Genomic DNA, 16,146 nt, shown 5'->3' with positions numbered 1-16,146 from the left:
GGAGACAATTGTTCCTTGATTTCCCGAGTCCTCTGGGGCGTCCCCCAGGGACGCGCCCTGTGTCTCTGTGACACATCTCTCAGTTACTGTCGGAGAGAGCTCAGGCTCTTCATCGCCAGTGATTTTGCCAAGCCCTAAGCTGAAACATGAAACCAGAAAGAGGCCCCTTACTTGCCCCGAGAGGTGCCCCTTGGGGTCTCTCGTCCCCCGCTGCTGGAACTCTGTGGAACCTCAATATGTAAATGTCATGTGAGTGTCGGAGGAAGAGACCACCAAGAGACTGTCTCATGAAACAGCAAAGGGTTTATTTGGGGTCCAGCATGCTGGGCCTCAGAGCTCACTTGAATAGAGCAGAGAGCCCCAAGAACAGCTTCAGTAGAGCTTATATACTTTCCTTGGAGAGGGAAGGGAGGAAAGTTTACTGATGGGTAAGGGCGAGTGGGTGGTTTGCGTGACACCGAGTGAGGGAGTACATTCTGCAGTTTAGCGTTTGGGAACAGCACACTCTAGGAAAAGATTAGCAAACATTTCACAAGATTGCAACAGAGTTTTGTTAAGCATACAGAAAAACAGGAAGTGATAAGTACCTATTTTATTAACCTTTCACTACCGACTATTTCTTTTTGACTGGATGTTCTCTTCTACTTTCAATCATCCAAGGTACAAGGTCCTATGCCATTGTATATCGATTTATCTGAGACATCTGTGCAAAACATAATTCAACACTGCCTATCCCAATCAAGGCCCCAATGCCCTTCTGGGCTTCAAATCTTACTTAGATTTCTATTTTCATACATTCATTTCACCTATATATTCTTATACATATCGCAGGTTCCCTATACCATTATTCATCTAGCAGAATGATTTCTAACCCACACCGAACATGTTATTAATCATAACCATACACTGTTCCCTCAATCTAATTTTACAAAAGAGCAGGGAAAGAGTTGGTCATGCAATACAGGAATGTAGGGGATCTTAGACCTGATGAGAACCTCAAAGGTCCCTGCAAAAATGATCCCTGGAGAAGATATAGGCAGCTATGAAGGACCTGAGTGAGCAAATTCATCTTCCATGGCAAACAACATGGTCAGGATAAAGGGTTATGTCTGAATCAGCTTCTCTTCTTAATGTAGAGAAGATGGACCAAACCAGGACTGTGTGGAGATCTGTTCATGGGTGACTATGGTTGATATATCATTCTAAATTGTGAATGTGTCACAGGAAGTAGGGGCAGCCTCCATCTAATGGGACCCTTGAAATCAACAGTTTGGATAAATTTGTTGCCAAGAAAGTGACCTCATTCAGTTCCTGAAGGAAGTGACCTCACCTCACTTCCTGTGTGATGGAACCCTCTGAACTTGGGATCCAGGAAGACAGGCACCCAGAGCCAGTGCCAGTACCAGTCCCAGTGGTCTCACTTTCTTGGATTTACCAAGGACAGAGTCAGTCTTTCTTGGTACTTACAGATGTGAGGAAGGCCAAATGCAAGAAAGCTCTAAAGTGGGGCTTTTCCTGAGAAAGCAGGTAGTGGCTCACCAGTGGCTCCTAACAACTTCACAGTGTTGGCCAAGGAGACCAGATCTTAGGACAGGCCATTTCGGGGGAACATTGTATGCCCCACCAATCAGAGGACACTCCCGATAGTCACAGACCTACTAGGGGTAAGAAGGTGCCTTTGTGGGTGTGGTTGTGGGTTTGGGGTTTTGTCTCATGTTCTGAGAATAGGTACTAAAGTCGGTTTGTTTGGTTTGGAGTGGACTGTTACTAGAAAGTCGTTTGACAAGGCGAGTGTTTCTATGTCTGTGTATCGCAGTGTGTCTGTTGTTGTAGACATTAGAATAGAGAAAGCATCAATGGATGTCTCCTGTCTATTAGAAAGCTTCCCAGCATTCGTCCTTCCCCATTTAAAATGGACTGTAGCTTGCCTTATTGGTTGGCAACCCCTGATAACTTCCTAAGTTCCTGTTTTCTTCCTGAATTCTGGCCACTCTCCAGAATAGGCCCATGGTTTTGTGTCCAAGATATATACCACCTCCAAGCTCTGTGACATGGCCATGAACTGGATAGCTGAAGGGAATGACGAGCATCTCAGAAAACTCAGATATCAATGTGACCAGGAGAGTCTCAGTGGAGAAACCCTGCTTTGGGCTTTTTGTTTACCTATTTTTCTTTTGACCTGAATGTCAGGAAGGTCTTTGACTCAGGCTACCCCTTTGTGAAGCCTGAAGAAAAGAGTTTTCAAATAAAAAAGAATGGGCATACCTATGGCTCTTTGCTTAATTCCTTTGAAAGGGATGTGTCTGAATCAGCCCTTTCGCCCTGTGTGAGGCTGTGGCTTACATTTTCAGCACCTGATGGATCTAAAGAAAGTTCCCATGTGTGCATCGAAAACCAAAATGGCCAAAGGGGCAGTAATTGTGATGAAGTCTCTCGCCTTCCTCTGTAAGGTTCTTGACCTCCATCAAGTAAGAATAGGGATCCTTTGCATCAAATGAGTACTTCAAAACCTACAGAGGCTAGGCCATAGGTGCTTGGGTTTTCTCATGACTCCAATTCACATAAAGAATCTAAACCCCACAGGCAGTGGCCTCAAATTGGTAAAGTGGAGCAGTATTAAGGTCAGGCCTATTTGATCACTCTTGGTTCGCAGGAAGTGTGTCCAGGCCACCCTGACTTTAGGCAAATGAGGGGAAAGGGAGTTTATTTTGGACACTGTCTTGGTCTGCGCCCTCATGGAAACCTCCAGCCAGAGTTTATGATGAGTGTCAATGTGGTAGAACATGAGCACCATGTGGGAGTGTTTTGGTTTTAATTGAGGTGATTTGTGTGGCTGTTGGACGAGATGACTGGGTCCACCTGGGTTTGAACTCTGGTGTAATTCCCCTTAGAGACTGAGTTCTGGAACTGACCTCAGAGAAGTATTGCAATAAATAGTCTTGGGATTTTAGGAGGCCACGCATGAGAATCGCCCTTGGAAACTGAGATCTAGGCCCAGGATGTCTTCCCACAGAGCTCAGGGAATCTAAGCCAGGATATCACATGATTTTATTCTTAAAGACTTCGTAGCCATACTTGAGAGTCTAAACACACATGGAACTCACATTGTATACCTCAATGGGCCTGGCTTCATGTGACCACTTGGCCACCTTTTGGGAAGGCTTGCCTGTGAGTGTTCTTGAGAGCTTTCCTTGAAATGAGCTTCCTCACCATTCAATGGTTCCTGAATGAATTGAAACCCACAGTGACTCCAACTTCATCCTTGAAAAATGGCTACATAAATACCTTGAAATTTTTGAAATTCCCATGACCAGGTGGCACTGGAAAACATTTGGATATCCTTTTGCTGATCATGAGTGTACCAGACAGTGCCTTGATTCACTGGGTTTCGTGAAACTGGTGTGGAACAGAGATGCCAGTAAGTTGGAGTCTGCTGAGTAGTGGACATAGAGCAGTGGACTGTAGGTGTGTGAATAAATATTTTTGGTAGGACCACCTGGATCTGCCATTGGCTTCCAAAAGACTTGTGACTGACATGGTGCAGGCAGCAGACCCTTATATGTAAAGGCATGTTGTTATATGCAGAGGTTTCAGGGTAATGTTCAGAGTCAGGTTGCTATAGTCATGGGGGAAAGTATTGTTGGATAGAAGCCTGGTTCATACATTCTCTTGGAGACCCTGACCAACCACACGTGACAGAACTCCCTCCAGCATTGTGTCCCAGTTGTACTCCTTGTATTTCATGAAGCCAATACCAAACTCCCAGTGCAACTGCAAGAAACACCAGGAAAAATGGAGGATGACCAAATGGCTTCACAGACCACATGGGAAGACACTTAGCTCCCAGTGGCCACAGTTTATCTACAAAAAGAGAATCCAGAACTTCTGCCTCATGTTCATTAGAAAATAAGGAACCATGTCCTTCAGGTCACATAGATGCAGACACAGGTTTGATGGTGTCACTACAAAACCAAGATAAATCGCGTGAAAATTACATATATTTCATGTGCCCAACCTTAGAGGAAGTTTCTCAAGAAGTCTTTAGGCCAGCAGAGCTCCATGTTTCTGGAGTGTTTACCCTCTCCCTTACTTTTGGAAACTGTTCTACCACCTCCAGTGTTGTGAACTCCTGAACAATTTTCATTCCACATATGTATTTATAGATTTTCTAACTCCTCTCCTCTAATTGTGTCTTACTTGGATTGATGGTTGTGTCAAGGCTTTGTTATGAATGAGAGTGGGAAGAATTTTGTGTAGCACATGTTTGCATGCCCATTAGATTCATTTTTCTATTTTCCATTTGAATTACTGAATCCCTGACACTAACCAATACCCTACTAGACTCTGACTACTAATCCTAATATTATGGAGAAAAAGAAACGTAACTGAATAGAAATGCAAGCCTTTCATATGAAGCATGGTGTATACTTGGATTTGCCTTCTGCTTTATCAAGAGGATGTATTATAAATCTAGTCAACTTTTCTTTGTAATATTTCTTCATGAGTTCTTAAAGTTAACACATATGAAAATTCCTGTCTCCCTTTCTCTGAAGCCTATTCAGCACATGTATCTTTTTATGCATATATAGTATCCTACCTGATATCACACGTACATTCTTGTGAGCTTACTGACTTTGGTATATAAAAATTGTGAGAAGAGATGACTCCCCCTAAATACTGATGGAACTCAAAATTCAACCTGTGGGTGAGCTTCCTAGTGAAAAACATTAGACATAATTAACATAAATCCATGATCAATAAAATGAATATTTTTGGATATGTGGATGAATTATAATTTATGATGAATTTCGATTGGCATATATATTGCTGCATATTAATGTGTGTGCGTGTGTGTGTGTGTGTGTGTGTGTGTGTGTGTGTGTATATATATATATATATATATATATATATATATATATATATATATATATATTCTCCAGATTTTCCAAAATATGAAATATGTGTGTCTTATTATACACTCCTTAAATTAATTCATGTTCCTCTATGTGTATTTATTAACAACATTTCACAAGTTTAATCTCAGAAATACTCAACCACCTGAAATACATATTGGTTTTCTAGTACTGAAAACTAATTTCAGTGATAGGTGCTTAGAAATCCTAATATTTCTACAGTAACTGACCCAGTTTAACATCAATGCAAGTAGATTCCAATGAAACATGATGTGTATTTTGATGTTCATTTTTATTCAACACTTGTACATTACAATTTCTTCAGTTTATGGACATCATAAGATATACTTTTTTATCCACAAGTTCACAAATGTATAGGTATTTATAGGCATTTGGTTTACTTTCAATCACTTTCTACTTCAGAACACATGTATTTCTCCATGTTTCTTTACTGGTCTTTTCACTAGACTTATTTCAAAACACATTATTTTCGATTGCATGATGATTTTTGAAACAAAACTCACACACTCTTCATGATAAACTGTAACCCGAATATTACCATTTGATATATAACTCATTGGAATGAATGTGTATATATAAGATTTCCTATATATTTTCAGAGGTAAATTCAATCCATTATTTAAACTTGGACCAGTTATATACTTTATTCACAATATGGTCTATTCATGCATCATCTGTATAATCATCAACACGGGGTACACCTATTTGTATCCTCAGTACTAATTTATAAGTTTTCAGAATTTTGCTCCCCGTAATGGTGGAAGAAATACTCATGTCACCTGATCTACATATACATTTTATCACAGTAGTATTCTGGACACAAAATGCAAAGGTCACACTTATGATTGTGCCAAAGCCTAAATGGAAAGTGAACATGGATTACTAAAAACATGCATGTCCATTTTGCCTAATGCTCTCAAATATCAATCCTATTGGTGAGTACATATTTGTTTCCTTCTAAGATAATATATTCAAACTCAACCCTCTTGAAAATATCTAATACTATCACTGACTTTATACTTTGCATGATTTCCAAATGTCCCTATTGATATCTGCTTTCCTACATATTTTCCCCAGTTCATCATTGTGATGGTCTCTTCACATGTGCTGACATTCATATTCACTCTCTAACTGAAACCCTATTGTTAAAGAACTTTTGTTCCAATTCCTATACTCACTCTTCTTCTTAAACATACTGACTATCTTCCTAATCCTACAGACTATCCCTTTTTGACTGGATGTTCTCTTCTACATTCAATCATCGGAGGTACCCGGTCCTATGCCATTGTGTATCGATTTATCTGAGACCTCGGTGCAGAACATAATTCAAGCTAATTATCTCAATCAAGGGCCCAATGCCTTCCTGGGCTTCAAATCGTTCCTAGTTCTCTGTTCTCATACATATATTTCACGTCTATATTCTTATAAATATCACAGATTCCCAATACCATTATTCATCCAGCAGAATGATTCCTAACTCAAATCAAACATGCTTTTAACCCTAACCATACACTGTTCACTCTATCTCACTTTACAGAAGAGCAGGGACAGAGTTGGTCTTACAATACAGGAAGCTAGAGGATCTTCCACCAGCTGAGAACCTCAGAAGTCCATGCAGAAATAATCCCTTGAGAAGATGTAGTCAGCTATGAAGGACCTGAGAGAGCAAAAGTCATCTTCCATGGCACACAACCCAGTCAGGATGAAAGGATGTGTCTGAATCAGCCTCTCTCTTCTTAATGTAGTGAAGAAGGACAAAACGAAGCCTGGGTGGAGAACTGTTCCCAGGTACTTATGGTTTCTATACCATTCTAACTTGTGAAAGTGTCACAGGAAGTAGGCAAAGCCTCCATCTCAGAGAGCATACGAAGCAACTGTTAGGACAAAGTGGTGGCCAAGGCAGTGACCTCATTCAGTTCCTGAAGAAAGTGACCTCACCTACTTCCTTGGTGATGAGACTCTCTGAATTTAGGATCTAGGAAGCCAGGCCCCCATTACCAGTACCAGTCCCAGTCCCAGTGAGCTCACTTGTTTGGATTTACCAAGGAGAGAGTCAGTCTTTCTTGGGACCTACTAATGTGAGGGTGGCCAAATGCCAGGATAGCTCTTAAGAGGGGCCTTTCCTGAGAGGACAGAAAGTGGCTCACCGCTGGTTCCTGACAACTTCACAGAGTTGTCAAAGGAGACCAGATCTATGACAGGAAATACCATTGTTGAGAAATATGGCCTAACAGTCAGAGGACACTCCGGATAGTCACAGACCTACTTGGGGGAAAAGGTGCCTTGGTGTGTGTGGACGACAGTTTTTGGTTTTGTCTCATGTTCTGAGAATAGGTAAAAAAAAAAAGTCAGTTTGTTTTGGAGTGGAATGTTTCCAATAAGTCTTTGACAAGGCGAGTGTTTCTATGTCTGTGTATCCCCCTGTCTCCATGGTTGTAGACATTAGAAAAAAAGAATGCCACAATGGGTGTGTCCTGTCTAGGAGAAAGCTTCCCAGCATTCATCTTGCCCAATTTATGAATGGACTGCAACTTGCCTTATCCATGGGCAAGACCTACTATGATCCTAAATTCCTGTATTCGTCCTGAATTCTGGCCACTCTCCATAATAGTCTCATGGTTTTGTGTCCAAGATATGTATCACCTCAAAGCTCTGTGACATGGCCATGTACTGGATAGCTGAAGGGAATGGCGAGCATCTCAGAAAACTCAGATATCAGTGTGACCAGGGAGTCTCAGTGGAAAAACCCTGCTTTGGGCCTTTTGCTTACCTATTCTTCTGTTGTGCTGAATGTCAGGAAGGTCTTTGCCTAAGGCCAACCCTTTGTGAAGCCTGATGAAAACAGTTTTCAAATGGAAATGAATGTGCATCACCTGTGGCTCTTTGCTTAATTGCTTTGGAAAGGTATGTGACTGAATCAGCCTCCTGGCCCTGTGTGACGCTCTGGCTTAGATTCTCTGCACCTAATGGATCTAAAGAAAGATCCCATATGTGCATCCAAAACCAAAATGGCCAAAAGAGCAATCATTGTGGATTAAGTCTCTCACCTTCCTCTGTAAGGTTCCTGAGTTACATCAGTGAGAATAGGGATCCTTTGGGTCAAATGAGTTCTTCAAAGCCCTGCAGATTCTAGCCCATAGATGCTTGGGTTTTCTCATGACTCCAATTCAAATAAAGAATCCAAACCCCACAGTCAGTAGGCCTCAGATTGGAGAAGTGGAGCAGTATTAAACGCAAGTCTATTTGATCACTCCTGGTTCACAGGAAGGGTGTCCAGGCCACCCTGACTTTAGGCAAATTAGGGGCAAGGGAGCTTTTTTTGGACACTGTCTTGGACTGCGCCCCTCATGGAAACTTCCAGGCACAGGTTATGATGAGTGTATATATAGAAGAAGATGAGTGCCATGTGGGAGTGTTTTGGTTTTGATTGTGGTCATTTGTGTGGCAGTTGGAAGAGATGCCTGGGTCAACCTGTGCTTGAACTCTGGTGTGATTCCAATTAGAGACTGAGTTCTGGAACTGACATCAGAGAAGTATTGCCATCAATTATGTTGGTATTTTAGGAGGCCACGCATGAGATTTGCCCTTGGAAACTGAGATCTATGCCCATTTTGGCTTTCCACAGATCACTGGGAATCTCAGCAAGGATATCACATGATTTTATTCTGAAAGTCTTGGCATATATAGTTGAGAGTCTTAACACATATGTACCTCACATTGTAGACCTCAATGGCCCTGGCTTCATGTGACCTTTTGGCAACTCTTTGGAAAGCCTTGCCTGTGAGAGTTCTCCAGAGATTTTATTGCAATGAGATTTCTCACTATTTACAGGTTCCTGTATAAATTGAAACCCCCAGTGCCTCCAACGTCATCCTTGAAAAATAGCTAGATAAATATCATGAAATTTTTAAAATTCCCATGACCAGGTGGCACTGGAGAACCTTTGGATGTCCTGTTGCTAATCATGAGTGTACCAGACCCTGCCTTAATTCACTGGGTTTCATGAAAATGGTGTAGAACAGAGATGCCAGAAATTTGGACCCTGTCGAGTAGGGGGCCTAGAGCAGTGGAGTGTAGGTGTGTGAAAAAAACATCTGTGGTGGGGCCATGTGGATCTGTCATTGGCTTCCAAATGACTTGTGACTTACATGGTGAACCCAGCATACCCTTATATGTAAAGGCATCTTGTTATATGGAGAGGGTTCAGGGCAATGTTCAGAATCAGGTTGCTTTGGTCAAGATGGAAAGCTATGTGGATAGAAGCGTGGTTGGTGCATTCTCCTGCAGACCCTGACCCACCACACGTGAGTGTCCTCCCTCCAGAACTGTGTCCCAGTTGTACTCCTTGTATTTCGTGAAGCCAATACCAAACTCCCAGTGCAGCAGTAAGAAACACCATGGAAACTGGAGGATGACCAAATGGCTTCAGAGTCCACACCGGTAGACACTTAGACACCAGTGGCCACAGTTTCCTAAAAAGAGAAAATTAAGAACTGCTGCCTCATGTTCACTAGAAAATAAGGAAGCATGTCCTCCACGTCACATAGATGCAGACCCAGCATTGATAGTCTCACTACCAAGGACGCTAAAGCTCCTGACAACAACATATTTTCAAGGGCCCAACCTCAGAGGCAGTTTATCAAAAAGTAATTAGGCCAGCAGAGCTCCAAGTTTGTGTAGTGTTTACCCTCTCCCTTACTTTTGGAAACTGTTCTACCACCTCCAAGTTTGTGAACTCCTGATCATTTTCCTTCCCACATATGTAATCACAGATTTTCTAACTCTTCTCCACTAATTGTGTCTTAGTTGCGGCGAAGGTAATGTGAAGGCATTGTTCTGGATGAGAGTGGGAAGATTTTTGTGTAGAACATAATTGCATACACATTAGATTCATTTTGCTATTTTCCATTTGAAATACTGAATCCCTGACACTAACCCATACCCTACTAGACTCTGACTACTAATCCTAATATGAGAAAAAGAAACCTAACAGAATACGAATACAGGCCATTCATAGGAAGCATGGTGTATATTTTAAATTGCCTTATGCTTTATCAATGGTATGTGTTATAAGTTTAGTCAATTTTTCATTGTAATATTTCTCCATGAGTTTTTAAAGTTAACACATTTGTAAATTTCTGTCTCCCTTTCTCTGTAGCCTATTCAGCACATGTATTATTTTAGGCATATTTAGAATCCTACCTGGTATCACATGTACATTCTTGTGAGCTCACTGATTTTGGAAGATACAAATTGTGAGAAGAGATCACTCCCCCTAAATACTGATGGAACTGGAATTCAACCTGAGGGTGAATTTCCTAGATGAACAACATTATACATAAATCCATGTTCATTAAAATTAATATATTTGGATATGTGGATGATATATATTTCATGATGAATTTCGGTTGTCATATATATTGCTACATTTTAATGTCTTTGAATGTGTGTTTCTATCTATGTATCTATCTACATATCTATTTCTCTCTCTCTCTCTCTCTCTATATATATATATATATATATATATATATATATATATATATATGTATATATATATACTCTCCAGATTTTTCAAAATATGAAATATATGTGTCTTATTATACACTTCCTAAATTCACTCATGTTTCTATATGTGGATCTATAATCAACATTTCACAAGATTTTTCTCAGAAATATTCATCCACCTGAAATACATATTTATTTCCTAGTACTGAAAACTAACTTCGGTGAATGGTGCTTACAAATCCTAATATTTCTACAGTAACTGACCCAGTTTAACATGAATGCAAGTAGAACCCTATGGGATATGATGTATATTTGAAGGTCATTTATATTCAACACTTGTACATTACTATTTCTTCAGTTTATGGACATCAAAGGATATATCATTTCATCCACAAGTTCAAAAATTTGTAGGCATTTGGTTCACTTTCAATCACTTCCTGCTTCAGAACACATGTATCCCTCCATGTTTCTTGACTGGTCTTTTAATGAGACTTCGTTCCAAACACATTATTTTCAATTTCCATAATCATTTTTGAAGCAAAACTCACACACTCTTCGTGATAAACCATAATGCTAATATCAAAATTAGATGTATAACTGGTTGGAAGGAATGTGTATATATATATATATATATATATATATATATATATATATATATATATATATATATCAATATAAGATTTTCTATATATTTTCAGATATCAATTCAATCCATTATTTAAAGTTGGAACCAGCTATGTTATTTATGTAGAGTATTTTCCATTATGGCATCTTATCCATATTCATAGACACAGGGTACACCTTTTGTATCCCCAATACTAAAGTATAAGTCTTTAAAATATTGCTTCAGAAACGTTGGAAGAAATACTCTACTCACCTGATATACATATACATTTCATTTCAGTGATATTCCTGACACAAAATTCACGGGTCACACTTATGATTGTTCCAAAGCCTAAATTGAATGTGACCATGTATTAATAAAAACATTCATGTCCTGGTTCTCTAATGCTCTGAAATATCATTCCTATTGGTGACTACATATTTGTTTCTTCCTAAGATTATATATTCAACCTCAACCCTTTTAAAAATGTCTTTTCCTGTCACACACTTTGTACTTTGCCTGATTTCCTAATGTCTCTATTGATACCTGCTTTCCTACACCTTTTCTCCAGTTCATCATTGTGAATGACTCTTCAGATTTGCTGACATTTACATTCAAACTCTAATAAAACCCCTTTGCTAAAGAACTTTTTGTCCAACTCCTAGACTCAATAAAATGGGTTGCTCAAAGCCCTGCAAAAGGTAGCCCATAGGTGCTTGTGTTTTCTCATGACTCCAATTCACATAAAGAATCTAAACCCCACAGTCAGTAGGCCTCAAATTGGAGAAGCGGAGCAGTATTAACGGCAGGCATATTGATCACTCCTGGTTAACAGGAAGGGTGTCCAGGCCACCTTGACTTTGGGCAAATGAGGGGCAAGGGAGCTTGTTTTGGACACTGTTTGGGCTGTGCCCATCATGGAAAGCTCCAGCTAGAGGTTATAATGAGTGTCTATATGGAAGCAGATGAGGGCCATGTGGGAGTGTTTTGGTTTTAATTGTGGTCATTTGTGTGGTGGTTGGAAGAGATGACTGGGTCCACCTGGGGTCGAACTCTGGTGTGATTCCCCTAAGATACTGAGTTTTAGAAATGACCTCAGAGAAGTATTTCCATTAATTGTGTTGGGATATTAGGAGGCCACACATGATTGTCACCCACGCATGACAGTAGGCCTCAAATTGGAGAAGCATAGCTTTTTGTCCAAATCCTTTACTCATTCTTCTTTCTAATCCTACAGTCTATATTCCTAATCCTACTGACTATACCTTTTTGACTGGATGTTCTCTTTGACATTCAATCATCCAAGGTACAAGGTCCTGTGCCATTGTATATCAATTTATCTGAGACAACTCTGCAGAACATAATTCAAATCTAAGTATCACAATCAAAGGCCCAATGTTCTTCTGGGCTTCAAATCTTACCTAGGCTTCTGTTTGCATACTTATATTTCACCTATATATCCACGTTAAGTAAAATGAATATTTTTGGTTCTGTGGATGATATATATTTCATGATGAATTTTCTACTCAGCTCATATACATATACATTTCATCTCAGTAATATTCCTGACACAAAATGCAAGGGTCACACTTATGATTGTACCAAAGCCCAAATTGAATGTGACCATGTATTACTAACAACATCCATGACCTGGTTCCCTAATGCTCTCAAATATCATTCTTATTGGTATAATAAGACTACGTATTTGTTTCTTCCTAAGATTATATATTCAACCTCAACCCTGTTAAAAATGTATTTTCTTATCACACACGTTGTAATGTACCTGATTTCCTAATGTCTCTATTGATATCTGCTTTCCTACACGTTTTCTCCAGTTAATAATTGCGAATGACTCTTCCCATGTGCTGACATTGACATTCACTCTCTAACTGAATCCCCATAGCTAAAAAACTTTTGGTCCAAATGCTTTACTCCCTATTCTTTTGAAACCTACGAACTATCTTCCTAATCCTACCAACTATCCCTGTTTGAGTGGATGTTCTCTTCTACATTCAATGATCCAAGGTACAAGGTAATAGGCCATTGATTATCTATTTATCTGAAACATCTGTGCAGAACGAAATTCAAAGCTAAGTATACCAATTGAGTGCCCAATGACCTTCTGGGCTTCCAATCATTCCTAGATTTCTGTTTTCATATTTATGTTTTACCTCTATAGTCTTATAAATATCACAGGTTCCGAATACCATTATTCTTCCAGCAGAATGATTCCTAACCCAAATCGAACATGTTATTAACCCTAACCATACACTGTTCCCTCAATCTAACTTTACATAAGAGCAGGGAAAGAGTTGGTCTTACAATACAGGAATGTAGGGGATCTTCCACCTGCTGAGAACCTATAACGTCCATGCAGAAATGATCTCTGTACAAGATGTTGGCAGCTATGAAGGACCTGAAAGAGTAAGCCAGAGGTAATGATGAGTGTCTATATGGAAGAAGATGAGGGCCATGTGGGAGTGTTTTGGTTTTAATTGTGGTCATTTGTGTGGCGGTTGGAAGAGATGACTTGGTCCACCTGGGCTTGAACTCTGGGGTCATTTCCCTTAGAGACTGAGTTCTTGAACTGACCTCAGAGAAGTATTGCCAAGAATTGTGTTGGGATTTTAGGAAGCTTCGCAAGAGAGTGGCCCTTGGACACTGAGATCTAGACACAGGGTGGCTTTTCACACAGCACTGGGAATCTGAGCCAGGATATCACATGATTTTATTGTGAAAGACTTGGCAGCCATAGATGAAAGTCAAATCACACATGGACGGCAAATTGTAGACCTCAATGGGCCTGAATTCATGTGATCTTTTGGCCACTATTTGGGAAGACTTGCCTGTGAGAGTTCTCCAGAGATTTCATTGAAATGAGCTTCCTCACCATTTAATGGTTCCAGAATGAATTGAAACACACAGTGCCTCCAACTTCATCCTTGAAAAATGGCTAGATAAATACCATGAAATTTTTAAAATTCCCATCACCAGGTGGCACTGGAGAAACTTTGGATGTCCTGTTTCTGATCATGAGTATATAATACAGTGCCTTGATTGACTGGTTTTCATGAAAATGGTTCAGAACAGAGATGTCAGAAAGTTGAAGCCTGCTGAGGAGTGGGCCCAGAGCTGTGGTGGGCAGGTGTGTGATAAAACATCTGTGGTGGGGCCATATGGATCTCCCATTGGCGTCCAAATTGCTTGTGACTGACGTGGTGCAGCCAGCAGACCCTTATATGTAAAGGCATCTTGTTATATGGAGAGGTTTCAGGGCAATGTTTAGAATCAAGGTGCTATGGTCAAGGGGGCAAGCTATGTGGGATAGAAGCCTCGTTGGTGCATTCTCCTGCAGACCCTGACCTACCACACATGGCAGAACTCCCTCAAGCACCGGGAAACAGTTGAATTCTATGTATTTCATGAAGCAATACCAAAATCCCAGTGCAGCAGCAAGAAACACCACGAAAAGTGGAGGATGACCAAATGGCTTCACAGTCCACATGTGGATACATTTAGCCCCCCGTTTCCACAGTTTACCTACAAAGAGAGAATTCAGCACTGCTGCCTCATATTCAGTGGAAAATAAGAAACCATGTCCTCCAGGTAAGATAGATTCAGACCCAGCTTTGATGGTTTCATTACAACGGAAGCTAAAGCTCCAGACAATAATATATATTTCAAGTGCCCAACCTACGAGGCAGTTTCTCAAGAATTCTTTAGGCCAGCAGAGCTCCATGTTTGTGGAGTGTTTACTCTGTCCCTTACTTTTGGAATCTCCTCTACCACCTCCAAGTTTGTGAACTCCTGAGCATTTTCCATCCCAGTTATTTATTCACAGATTTTCTAACTCTTCTCCTCTAATTGTGTCCTTCTCTGGGTGATTGTAATGTCAAGGCATTGTTCTGGATGAGAGTGGAAAGATTTTTGTGTACCACATATTTACATACACATTGTATTCATTTTTCAATTTTCCATTTGAAATACTGAATACCTGACACTAACACCTACCTTGGTAGACTCTGACAACTAATCCTAACAAGATGGAGAAAAATAACCCAAAAAGAAAAGAAATACAAGCAGTTCAGAACTGGAGGCATGGTGTATAGTTGGAATTGTCTTTTGCATTATATAGGATAGGAGATATAAATGTAGTCAATTATTTGTTTAAATAGTTTTCCATGTGTTTAAAGTTAACAAATATGGGAATTCCTGTCTCCCTTTCTCAGTAGCCTATTCAGCACATGTATTTTTACATGCAATTATAGAATCTTACCTTATACCACACGTACATTCTTGTGAGGTGGCTGACTTGGCAGATAGAAATTTTAAGAGATCACTCTTCCTAAATCCTATTGGAACTGTAAATTCAACCTATGAGTGAGATTCCTAGTTGAATAAAATTATACATAAATCCAGGTTCAAGAAAATAAATATTTTTGGATCTCTGGATGATATACATATCATGGTGAATTTCAATTGGTATATATTATGTTATTTTTAATGTCAGTGTATGTTTGTGTGTGTGTGTGTGTGTGTGTTTGTGTATATATATATATATATATATATATATATATATATATATATACTCTCCAGATATTTTAAAATATGAAATATGTGTCTTATTATACACTCCCTTAACTCATTCATATTCAAGTATGTGGATTTTTAATCAAATTTTCTCAAGACTTTTCTCAAAATATTCATTCTCCTTAAATACATATTTGTTTCCTAGTACTGAAAATTAACTTTAGTGAATGGTGCATAAAAATCCTAATATTTCTACAGTAACTGACCCAGTTTAACATCAATGCAAGTAGATTCCTATGGGACATGATGTGTATTTTGATGTTCATTTTTATTCAAGACTGCTACATTACTGTTTCTTCAGTTTATGCTCATCATAGGATATATTTTCATCCACAAGTTCTCAAATTTATAGGCATTTGTTTCACTTTCAATCACTTTCTTCATCAGAACACATGTATTCCTCCATGTTTCTTGACTGGTCTTTTGATGAGACTTCTTTCCTAACACATTATTTTCAATTTCCATGATCACTTTTGAAGCAAAACTCACACATTTTTCATGATAAACTATAAT

This window comes from Callospermophilus lateralis, unplaced genomic scaffold (genome assembly GCF_048772815.1).
Source record: "Callospermophilus lateralis isolate mCalLat2 unplaced genomic scaffold, mCalLat2.hap1 Scaffold_142, whole genome shotgun sequence".
NCBI lineage: Eukaryota > Metazoa > Chordata > Mammalia > Rodentia > Sciuridae > Callospermophilus > Callospermophilus lateralis.
The sequence above is the reverse complement of the archived record's forward strand: the minus strand, read 5'-3'. Positions refer to the sequence as shown.